Below are 9,738 nucleotides of genomic sequence, written 5' to 3'. Positions count from 1 at the left end.
CCAGTGGGCTGTGTGAAATGTGGTCTTGCCCAAGCTTCTCTTGCAAAGCAAGGGCAGACTATCTGACCATCTCTGCCAAGTCATTTTTGGTCCAGACTTCCTTATTTACTGATTAACAGGGACTGCAAACATTGTGCACAGTTCCTGGTGTGGTACAGTGGTTACTCAATATGTGCTTCCCCAGAGGTGTCTCCAGGTTGGGTAGAGAGACATGTTTGGAAATTTCATGCTTCCCTTTTTTGTGGGGGTCTACTGCTTACCTAACTTGAAACAGCCCAGGTGGTACTATTTGCCAGTGTAGAAATGTAACTTTTAACTCATCAGTCCATGTGCAGGCCATATAAAGTCAGAAAAATTTTTGTGAGATGGGGGAAGGTCTAAGCCCCCTCTCTCTATGGTCTGCAGTTTGGATTTGAATCAGGCCCCTGCATGGCTGGGAAGTCTCAATTAACCTGGGGACATGCTAAATAATGAAGTTTCCACATGCTAAATAATGAAGTTTCAATCCACTTCAGTGACCATCTGCAAGTGGATTTTGTCATTTCACATGGATCAAAGTGGATCAAATGTGTTATATAGTGTATGTGAAAGGGACCAGGGAGTATACATAGGCCCTAATTATTTAACATGTGTGCTGAAAGTTTTTCTTAAATCATAAAGACAAATACTAACAAAGAAATAGGAACATGTTGTACCAGAAAAAAATATTTTTAAATCTCTGCTGGCAATACATTATCACAATTTACTGAATTACCATCACACAATGAACAAAAAGTAAAATTACAAAATGGTTTTCAAAACGAGACTCTTCTGACTGAACCTCTCCTCTCCTCTTTGCTATGTTTCCTGTAAGGAAATATTAAAGAATCTGTTTACCATTGAAGCTGTTTGTCACACTATGATTATTTCATTTGTTTTCTTTAAAACATTTTAATCCTGCCTTTCCAGTCAATGAGACCCCTCGAGGTTGTGAAAAGTTTATATATATATATATATATATATATATATATATATATATATATATATATATATATATATATATATATATATATATATATATATATATATATATATATATATATATATATATATATATATATATATATATATATATATATATATATATATATATATATATATATATATATATATATATATATATATATATATATATATATATATATATATATATATAAAACAAGAAGGATCTGTAAGCATTCTTCACCCACTAGAAGAATTGCCAACCCCCAGGTGAGGCCTGGAGATGTCACAATTACAACTGATCTTCAGACTGCAGAGATCAATTTACCTAGAGAAATTGGCCGCTTCGCATAGTCCCCTTTTCCTGCTTCCTTCTCTATTTCCCACCCATCAGCCAAGCCAGCTTTACCTTGTGCTCGATCTTCAGTTCCCTGCTTTCTTCTCTCCTCATCACCTTTTATTTGGTCATTCTCAGCTATATTATTTATTTACTTCCTTTATACCCCACTTTTCTCCATAGCGAGGACCCATAGTAGCCTATATCATTCTCCACTCCTCCATTTTCTCCTCATAATAATTCAGGTTAGGTAGGTCATACCACATGACTGGCCCAAAGTCACCTAGTGAGTTCCTACAACAGAGTGATTCTAACTCGGGTTTCCTAGAAGCTAGCTAAAATGCTAACTACAATGGCTTTTTGGGGGTGGCTGTTGCTGAACAGCAGCAAGCAGCTGGGCCCGAGTGAGTCATGACTAGTTGCATGGTAGAAAGATGGTTAGTGGCAGCTGCTGGGCCTGACCCCAGTGAGTCAAAGTAGCCCTATAAAGAGCACTCAAAGGCCAAAGTAACTCTAAAAAGAGCACTGTCCCCTCCCCTTGCCTTTTTCTGACAGCAACCAAGGCTGCAGTGGCAATACTGTTGTAGTTGCCTAATAACCCCACAATGGCCCCTGAGAGGGCATTCTTTTCTGCACTGCTTCTATCATTTTTAATGCACCCTGACGTATTTAATGCACCCTGACGTATTTTTTTGGACTTCAGATTTTTCTGTAAATATGGAGCTTTTCTTAGCTGTATCTTTTCTGTTCATGCCCCCAATGTCTGCACTTAGTTGTCCCCACATAGGGGATAGCTATATAACTGAATATATGGACGAAGTACACTGTATATCATTCTAATTGTACAAAATATTCATATATGAATATTAATTTACCAGCAATTATAAATTTCAAGCAAAGAATATTTTCCCAGTAGATGAATAGAAATGTATGCACATTCAAACCCATTTGTGGCATTCTGCCTACTCACCATCTAAAATACCAAATGATCAGACCATAGATTAAACCCCAGAAAATGCATCCTGCAATTACTGCACCTAAAATGTATTTTCCAGCTGTAAGAAAAATCCAAAACATAAATATAAAATAATCATCTCACAATGAAAAAATTACCATTTATATTACTCATATGACTATAAAATGGACTGCCCAACAATCTCTTCCTAGGAAGTTACAGGCAAGTGATTAATGTCTACATTGCTTGCCTGTTGAATATCAGATAAGATTTAAGGTTTTGGTGATAACCTTCAAGGACACTGCCTCTCTTCTTATGCCCCACACAGGGTCTTTCGCTCTGCGGGTTCAAGTAGGTTGGTGATCCCTGGCCCCTAGTAAGTTTGAACAGAGCCAGGGCCTTCTTGGCCCTGGCCCCTGCCTGGTAGAATGAGCTCCCAGAAGAGCTAAAGGCCCTGCCAGAACTGATTCAGTTCTGCAGGGCCTGTAAAGCAGAGCTCTTTCCCCAGGCTTTTGGTTGAGGTCAGGCAGACAGAATATCTGCCCTTTCCTGGGAGTTTCCTGCTGGAACCTCCCATTGGTAACATCACCCCTGGGGATATGGCAGATAGAGGGTGCTAGGTGTGTGTGTTGAGGATCTGGAGGGTTATGAGATTTTATGTATTCTATTGTATCTTTATTGTATATTTTATTTGTTGTTAGCCACCTTGAGACAGCAGGCCCAGGAGCAGTGACTTATAAGCACAATGAATGAATGAATGAATGAATGAATGAATGAATGAATGAATGAATGAATGAATGAATGAATGAAAATAGTTTTGGCTCTAGTATGTATCTCTTTGTACTGATGTATGTTGAATCACTTTCTCTCTCTTTCCCCCCTGCCTATGAACATGGACAAAGATAGTTGATTTTGAACTTCCATAGACAAAGCAACAAAGGGAGAATAGAATCATATACCACAGTCTACTTAGAATCTTGCTGGAAACAATTGAGGGCAAAAGAAGAAGGGGACGACAGAGAATGAGATGGCTGGATGGAGTCACTGAAGCAGTCGGTGCAAACGTAAATGGACTCCGGGGAATGGTAGAGGACAGGAAGGCCTGGAGGATCATTGTCCATGGGGTCGCAATGGGTCAGACACAACTTCGCACCTAACAACAACAACAACAACAACTTAGAATCTTAGAATAATAGAGTTGGAAGGGACCTCAAATGTTCTGGAATTTCTTAATGGAGAAAACAAACATAGGAAAGCATTTTGGATTGTTCATTTTCAATTTTTTCCTGATGTCATTCTCCACATAGTTTACTGCAGGTCCTATGCTAGCAACAGGAGACTTTCCCTGTCCTCCTCTAAGTTAGCGATCCCCAACCTGTGGACCACATGTGGTCCTTCGACTAATTGGAGGTGAGCCACGAAGGATGCCTTCCCCCCCCCCCCGGCCCTTTACAACACACTTCAGGTGTCATTGTCTCCCATCACTCCCACATGGGACTATCTCGTTGCAGAGAAACAAGCTCAGGGTTCCCATTGATTTGTCATTGTCATGAGTTAAAATTTCCATGAAAATAAAATGTTCCTTATGTTCATTGTTGTGGCGTGTCTGTATCTTATTTTGAAGGGATGTTTAAACATTACCATGGCGATCAGAGAGCGTTAGGGCAGTGGTTGAGAGTAGAGGAGTAAACTAGCCCCCCCCCACCGGGCCTCAGTAAAAGGCGTTGAGTGGTCCCCGGCATTGAGTGGTCCCTGGTGATAAAAAGGTTGGGGACCACTGCTCTAAGTGACAACCTTTCAAAGACTTAAAGACAGCAATCCCCGCTGAACTTTCCCAAGTCCCTCAGTTTTTCCTCATAGAGCTTAGTCTCCGGGCCCCAGATCATTCTGGTCGCTCTCCTCTGAACCCTCTCAATTTTGTCCACGTCCTTTTTGAAGTGAGGCCTCCAGAACTGCACACAGTACTCCAGGTGGGCTCTGATCAATGAGGTACACAGTGGGACTATGACATCTTGTGATTTTGATGTGATGCCTTTGTTGATACAGCCCAAGACAGCATTTACCTTATTTACCGCTGCATCACACTGCTTGCTCATATTTAGTTACCATCCACAATTACCCCAAGATCCCTTTCACAGACACTGCTACCCAGAAGTGCATCTCCCATCCAGTATGCATGCTTCTCATTTTTGTGACCCAGATGTAGAACTCTGTACGTCTTCTTATTGAATTGCATCTTGTTCTCATTTGCCTCACTTTTCCAGCATGTTCAGATCTTATGGGACTCTATCTTCTGGGGTGTTTGCTTCTCCTCCCAATTTAGTGTCATCCACAGATTTAATGAGGAGTCCCCTTACCCCCTCATCCATATCAATGATAGAAATGTTGAAAAGTACTGGACCCAGTAACTGTGGCACTCAGCTGCTTACCTCTCTCCATTTAGATAAAATAACATAGACAACCATTCTTTGGGTACGGTATTCTAGCCAGTTCTCTATCCACCTAACCATCTGAAAATCCAGTCTACAGTATTCCAGTATACCATCAGAACATCATGGAGAACCTTGTCAAAAGCCTTACTGAAATCTAGGTAAACAACATCCACTGAGTTTCCATGGTCTAATAAGCCTGTCATTTGGTCAAAGAAGGAAGGTTGGTCTGGCAGGACCTCTAGGAGACAAATCTATGCTGACTTCCCCGGATCAACAATTTTCCTCCAGATGTTTGCAGATCACCACCTTTAAAATCTGCTCCATTATCTTCTCTGCAATTGAGGTCAGATTCACTGGCCTGTAGTTTCCCAGGTCATCTCTCCTTCCCTTTTTGAAAATCTGGATAATATTCACGCTCCTCTAGTCTTCTGGAACCTTTCCAGTCCTCCAGTGGGTCCTAAAGGTGATGGACAAGGGTTCCACGAGCTCTCCAGAAAGTTCTTTGAACACTCTTGTGTGCACCAAGAGATTTGAACTCATCCAGTGCAGCCAGGTGCCTCTCAACAACCTCTCTGTCCATGTCAACCTGCTACTCAGACACTATACCTTACCTATAGTGTTCTTTCCACACTTTCAATTTCTTCTTTCCACACAGATGTCTTGCTCAGCTTTGGCTTCCTTACAGCAGGACTATTGCCCTCTATTCAACCTGCTTCAGTGTTCCCCTGTTTTATTGCAATCTCAAACCTGGGATGACTTCCTCACGGCAAGGCCCCCCCTGGGTTTCCTTATCAGCATTACGGCTACCATTTTAGCACAGGAGCAACTGGGCTTTCATATAATGGCATGTCATGCTTTTTCTTTTGCTGTCCTGGACCAGAATGGTCATTCTAGTCCCATGGAGGTCCCCCCCTTTTTATTGGGTAACTGAAAAATTATCATTATAATTTGTATAATGCTATAGTAATTTGCCAGTTACTGACTTTTAAAAAATCCTGATGGCATGGAAGAGGAGAATGGCTGCTGTTGGGGGCTGGGACAGGGAAAGTGGTGTCAATAAGGGCATGACTGGGAAAGATCCAGGATTTCCTGTCCACTTAGTAACCACCCCAGCTTTGTTGTGCTCTTTCAGAAATGATGGTGATAATGCATCTTGAAGATGCTTTGATTTTTTTACCAACCCTCTGCTTTATCTTGGATGCATACTTAATTTAGCTACTCTCTCATAGTAGCTCCTGTGATATGAACCAGATTCAACACTAACTTAAAACTTTAATGCATCAATCCTATACTTTTTTAGGAGGAAGCACCACTAAATACAGTGGAATTTTCTTCCAAGTAAGCAGGGATAAGTTTAGGTAGGGTAATGTTCAGATGGCTTCACCTTCATCAAAGAATTCATCCCGTTTCAGTCGCTGAAGAACAGGGAAATTCTTGATATACATGGCACACACTCTGTAAAAAAAAAAGTACTGTAACCATTATTTAACAACTTTAGGTGAGTCATATCCCGATTGCTCCCCTTGGACTCAGAAGGTCAAAACAATGCCTATACAGGTTATATTTCTTTAGTTTACTAAAGGAAAGTGGCTGTCATAATGTTTTCTATGTCAGCAGTATTTATTTATACTTGGCAACCAGCTTACGTAGGCGATTCCACAATATGTCTTCAGCACATAATTACTTGATGGTAAACTTGAGGGGATTTTATTGTGCTCCAGAAATCATACATACAAATAGCCCTTCCAATATCACTAGCAATGGTCTCAATCAAGATTCAGGACTCAGACTGCAAATATTCTAAGTGAAAGGCCCTATGAATTGCGGGTGTGTGTACTTGGAATCTCAGACTGCCAACACATGGTGTATGAAGAGTCAGTGTAGGACAGGGGTCCTCAGTGTAGTACCCATGGCCATGGCACCCACCTAAACCTTTCCTTGTGCCTGTCAAGCATCTTTTGAAAGTGGGCAGGGCCAGGTAGGGCTTTTGCCCAGTAAGACTTTTAATTGGCGATATTTTAACAATGTTTTTTTTGGCAGTAGCTACCACCACAGCACAAAGATCTTTACTCTGTGAACATTTTGTGGCTGAGCCTGTCACTCCAAATCAGAATTCCAAAGGTGCCCACAGGCTCAAAACGGTGGGGACCTGCTGTAGAAATAGTTCTCCAGTCTGATAAGAGTGTTCATTTGTTTTCTAACAGTAGCCAACGAGGTACTGGGAGGAAGCTTATAGGCATAGCATAAAGGCAACAGGGCTCTCCTCACCAGGCATTTGGTATTCAGGCTATCTCAAGAATATGCAACAGCTGTTTAAGGCCTACATTCACTGGAACCTTACTGAATATTAATATCTGATGCATTTAAATTTTAGCATCCCTCACCAGTGCATCCATGTAAGACAACACTGGAAATCAAGGTAGGCTCTCCTAAGTTTTAGAGAGGATACTGCTGCAGTTTGAGGTATTATTAAATACAAGCCAGGCACCCACAAGGTGTTGTGGAAGTTACTTCATTGCCCCCTATATCCCATTATCCTCACTATTTCCCCTTTCTCTCTCTCTCACTTTTATAATCTTTGAGTTTACCAACTAATCTTTATTTTCTCTGCCCTCTCCCAGTCTTCAGTGTTGTTATTTTTGGACTTTATTTTTACTCTACTCAATGGGGTCCCAAAGCAGTTTACATTATTCTCGTTTTCCCTGTTATTTTCACAATACTTTCCATCCTTCACACTGGCTGGTAGGCTTTCCCTCATAAAAACTTTGTCAAGTTGCAAAAATTATACAGCAACAAGATACTCAGATGAGTTGTGTGGTGGCTGCTGCTGGGCTCAGTGAAGTTTCCTAAAGTAGGGTTGGCAGGCCTGAGTTCGAAAATTTCTGGAAATGTGGGGGATTGAATCTGAGAAGACAGGGGAAGGGATGGAAGTCACCTCAGTAGGATAAACTGCCATATAGTTCATCCTCAAAAACAGCCATTTTCTTTAAGAGAACTCATCTCTGTTGTCTGGAGATCAGTTGTAATTCAAGCAAATCCTCAGACCCCACTTGGAGGTTGGTGATAGTTTTTTTACAGACTGTGCAGACACTACGAGTCAGTTGTGTGGCATTAGATTATTCAGTAAAGGTACAGGTATCCCCTGTGCAAGCACCGAGTCATGTCTGACCCATGGGGTGATGCCCTCTAGCGTTTTCATGGCAGACTCAATATGGGGTAGTTTGCCAGTGCCTTCCCCAGTCATTACCGTTTACCCCCCAGCATGCTGGGTACTCATTTTCCTGACCTCTGAAGGATGGAAGGCTGAGTCAATCTTGAGCTGGCTGCTGGGATTGAACTCCCAGCGTCATGGGCAGAGCTTCAGACTGCATGTCTGCTGCCTTACCACCCTGCCCCACAAGAGGCTCAGATTATTCAGTATTCACTGCCATATGTTGCTGAGTTCTGCAAATTGCATGACATCAAATTGCTGCTGGCTGCTGCTGAGCCCCTGGACCTGATGAGTACTCCTTCTGGGGAGGAGGCAGGAGAGCAGTCAATTGGGAGGACAAAATAGCCCAGGAATATAGCTCCTTTGCCTTTTAATTGACAGAAGCCAAGGTTTGAAGGCTGGCGATAAGGAATTGTGGTTGCCTAGCAACCCTCATTTTGGCCATTGAGAGGGCATTCTTTTCTTCTGCTTCTAATATTTGGAGAGGGTTAATCCTCAAATGCGTTTTCTGTAACAGATATTTCTGTAAACATACGGCTTTTTCTGTTTTGCAAAATGATCTGTTGTCTCTATTCATGAACTCAGTCTCCAGATTTAAGTATCCACAGATCAGCCATGTTAAGAATTAGAATTGGTGAGACATCTTTAAAAAATCTTAGAATGTATTAACTTTATGAAAGAGATGCATAACCACTAAGTGCAAAGGGTCCTTTCCCCCATTCTTATCCACTCTATCCCTTCCTATGATCGTTAAGTAGTGCAAGCAAAAACTACATTCAAATTAAACCTCTGAAATCCTTTAGTGCAGGTACTGATGGCTAGCACTTCCCTGAAGGCCCTATTTACCATTTCAGTGACCATATGCCGGGGAAAGAAAGCCAATAAATATTAGATTGCCTTATGAAGCAATCAGAACCTTTTCAAAACAAATTACTAATAGCTTCATTTTTCTTGATGCATTTGGTACGAAGCAGCATCTAATGGATTATAAAAAGGTACAGCACTACTGTGAAGGAGAAAGTGTTGCAATAAAAATATACTTTATTATCTGGAGACTGCCAGCTGGCTTTCTTATTGATTGTTACTAACCTGTCAGTGTAGTCTTACAGAGATTTAAATGTTTTTGTGGATCTACCTGGAAAGTGCAGGTCATCTCTAGAACAAATCAGTCATGTAAAAGTACCACTCTGTATTGACAACTGAGAATATCTCATCTCTATGACATCACCAGTTTCAGAATTCAAACCTCCTAGCAACAGAGTCTTTGGGATTTTATATTGGTGTTAAGTGTAATGTTCCAAATTGGATACTACTTGCATTCAAATCGATCACCTATGGGATCAGAGTTAGAAGTTAATGTGGTTAATGCTGTTATTATGAAATGCTGTAATTCTTGCTGTCTTCAGTCCTATCCATTGTTATCCTTGTTCTGATGTTACTAGTCTACTGTGCAGTCTTATTTGAAAAAATGTGTCAAGTTCTGGTCACCTCATCTCAAAAAACATATTATAGTACTGGAAAAGGTACAGAAAAGGGCAACTAAAATGATTAAAGGGATGGAACACTTTCTCTATGAAGAAAGATTAGAGAGATCTAAAATGGCTCTTTAGCTTGGAGAAACACTAAATGAAAGGTAACATGGTAGAAGTTTACAAAATTGTGCATGGAATAGAGAAGACAGAGCAGCCTTTCTAAAAGTTTTTACCATGGAGAAACCCCTACAACGTTCTTCAGGCTTCGAGATACATTCTTAAGGTTTCAGTTGTTCAGAATATAGTTGGGAAGCATAGCAGCGTACATGCCCATTTGGGGCTTCTCTCCT

General features: G+C 41.0%; 1 long non-coding RNA gene across 1 annotated transcript; it reads right to left on the bottom strand.

Annotated features, from left to right (window-relative positions):
- Nucleotides 1-705: 705 nt before the first annotated feature.
- LOC143829866 (uncharacterized) lies at nt 706-9,110 on the bottom strand. Its single transcript, XR_013228262.1, has 4 exons — nt 9,006-9,110; nt 6,090-6,160; nt 2,289-2,373; nt 706-846 (listed from the first exon to the last, which is right to left on the bottom strand). It is a non-coding gene; the product is annotated as an uncharacterized LOC143829866 (long non-coding RNA).
- Nucleotides 9,111-9,738: the final 628 nt, after the last annotated feature.

This window comes from Paroedura picta, chromosome 2, assembly GCF_049243985.1.
Source record: "Paroedura picta isolate Pp20150507F chromosome 2, Ppicta_v3.0, whole genome shotgun sequence".
Taxonomy (NCBI): Eukaryota; Metazoa; Chordata; class Lepidosauria; order Squamata; family Gekkonidae; genus Paroedura; species Paroedura picta.
This window is presented reverse-complemented; position numbering and strand designations above follow the sequence as displayed.